Source organism: Chrysochloris asiatica, unplaced genomic scaffold, assembly GCF_000296735.1.
Source record: "Chrysochloris asiatica unplaced genomic scaffold, ChrAsi1.0 scaffold00153, whole genome shotgun sequence".
Lineage (NCBI taxonomy): Eukaryota > Metazoa > Chordata > Mammalia > Afrosoricida > Chrysochloridae > Chrysochloris > Chrysochloris asiatica.
This window is the reverse complement of record NW_006408671.1, coordinates 5,374,733-5,377,475: the sequence shown is the minus strand read 5'-3', so window position 1 is coordinate 5,377,475 and position 2,743 is coordinate 5,374,733. Positions and strand designations below refer to the sequence as shown.

Sequence of the window (2,743 nt, the reverse complement as noted above, 5' to 3'; positions counted from 1 at the left end):
CAAGCTACCACAATATGACAAACCAACAGATATTTGGTGTCCATTGAAATTACTGAATGTTAAAAATGTTGTTGTTTAAGAGATACCATTGTCTGCTTTGAAACGAATAGCCTATGTTATAATAAAATTTCTTGTTGTTATTGTAAAATGCCATCAAGTCAGTTCTGGCTCACAGTGACCCAGTGTAAACCAGAATGAAATACTGACTGGTCCTGAGTCATCCTCAAAATTGTTGATATATTTACGTCTATTGTGGTAGTCATTTTTTCGATTCCTATACTTGGGCATCTTCTTCTTTTTTCCTGACCTTCTACTTTACCTAGAATAATATCTTTCTCCAGGAACTAGTCTCTCCTGAGGCAATGTCTCACCATTGTCATTTGTTAACAGCATTCTAAGATGGATTTGTTAACATCCTTCTAAGATGGACTTGTTCATTCTTCTGGAAGTTCATCATATAGTCAATATACTTTGCCAAAACATAATTCAAATCATAGTAAATCAAATGATTGTCTGATTCAAAATTATTCTTCTATCTTCTTTATTCATCATCCAGCTTTTGCATGCATAAGAGGGGATTAAATATACCTTGGCTTGAGGCAGGTGCACCTGAGTCTTAAAATGACATCTTTATTTTTAATACTTTAGCAAGGTCTTTTGCAGAATATTGGCCCAATGCAATATGTCATTTCATTTCTTGACTGCTTTCATAAGCACCACTTGTAAATTCAATTGAAATGAAATTCTTAACAACGTCAATCCATTCTCTGTTTGGCATGATGTAGTTTACTGGTTCAATTGTGAGGATTTTTTGTTTAATTTATACTGAGTTATGATCCATATTGAAGGCTGAAAGTTTTTATCTTCATCAGTTAGTGCTACAAGTCATCCTGACTATCAGATGCCAAGGTTGTGGGTTGTGCCTATAACAGCCTGTTAATGAATCTTTCTTTGATTCTGATTCCCCATTTTTCTTCATAGATTCCAATTTCTCTGATTATTTGCTCAGCATAGAGACTGACTAAGTGTAATGAAAGGACACTGTTATGCACCCTTTTTCTATATATTTATTTAGTTTTGAGAACACACAGTCCATTGCTTAATTTGGGTACTTGTACAGTTCAGCCAGTGAGAGAGAGATAAAGAAATGCTTGCACTACAAAAGACATGTACACTTCTGGGAAAAGTCCTATAAACCACTTTTTTTTTTTTTTTTGGTTAAAGGGAAAAAAAAAAAAATGTGTATAATCAATATCCCACTCAGGAACAAGGAACAAGTAGGATAGAAAAAACTTGATTGTTTTTAATATGGCATTTACTGTATCTTCTCATTTCTTATGTACAATGTATTTGGAATCCTGGCTTAACCCAGTAGGAAAAACATCCGACCTCAAGTTTAGTTTGAACCACAAGTCGGAAGTTCAAATACACTAGTCGTCCCTCAAAAACCCTATACAAGGTCTCTATGAGTCAGAACCAACTCAACGATGCTGAATTGCGCACCACAAAATATCAAAAACTAAAAGCAAAATTCACAAAAAAGGAAAAAATATGTACACAGAAAGCGCCCAGGTGGTGGGCTCCATGGAGTCACGTCAGTGAAAGCAGATTGTGAGCAGAGGTCAAGCTACATAGACGCTCTCTGGTGGCAGGAGTCCAAGGGAGTCTGAGGCAGGGTCCATAGCACCATCAGTAGAAGCAGGCAGTGTGCAAGAAGGTCCAGCTTCTCTTCTCCTCGAACTCCTGCAGCAGTTTGTAGATTTCATTCACCATGTCCTCCATGTGCTGGATACACTGACACAGCTCTCAGATGAGGATTTCCCCTCTTGGTTGTCCTGGATGTCCAAGTTGATGACATGAACTGGCTGACAGGTCTCCTTCTTGTTGTTGTTGTTAAGTGCCGTCGAGTCGATTCTGACCCATAGCGACCCTGTACAGGGTTTCCAAGGGTGTAAATCTTTAGGGAGTAGAAAGCCTCATCTTTCTCCCGCGGAGCGGCTGGTAGTTTCGAACCGCTGACCTTAAGGTTCGCAGCCCGATTCGTAACCACTACGCTACCAGAGCTCCTACCCCCTGGGAATTCAGAACTTCTACCACCAAGCTCCTTGAACATGAAGATCAGATCAAATAGGTCTTTGCAGTTCTGGAAACTTTCTGGCCAGGGCTTGATTCTTTTATTTCTCTCCAACATACGTGAGATGCCATTCTGTGTGTAGAGTTCTTTGTCTTTCCTAAGAAGATCATTGTACATCTGATTATATGTGGTTTTGTCTGGAGCTGGTCCCAGGAACTTCACGTGAGTCCCTGTCCAGACGGATCGCACACTGAATTCTCGTGTGCTGAGGATGTTGTGTGTCTCCATCCTCTGGTTCTCATTATTCGAGCACACTACTGACACCTGCAGCGGTGATGACAGCATGGTGACAGTTGGCATCATCTGCACCGACATTGACTCTCTCTCTCTCGGACTGCCACCCAGTGGAGGTGCTTCATGCAAACAAAAATACTTTCATGATTTTTAAATCACAAAAATGTACCAGACCATCGTTCTTTTGAATGGTTGACAATTAAGTGTTCTGAAATTCCCATCATCCACAAAGTTATCCAGAGTTTGTTAAGATCAATTCAATCAAATGTCTTTTTATAGTCAATAGATCACAGATATGCATCTTTCTGGCATTATCTTTTTTCAAACAAGATCCAGCTAAAATCATCAATGATATCCCTTCTTGCACATATTCTT

The 2,743-nt window shown here is 39.3% G+C and overlaps 1 pseudogene; it reads right to left on the bottom strand.

Annotated features, from left to right (window-relative positions):
• Window positions 1–1,689: 1,689 nt before the first annotated feature.
• On the bottom strand, window positions 1,690–2,419 carry LOC102820695 (annotated as a pseudogene).
• Between the last annotated feature and the right edge of the window lie 324 nt (window positions 2,420–2,743).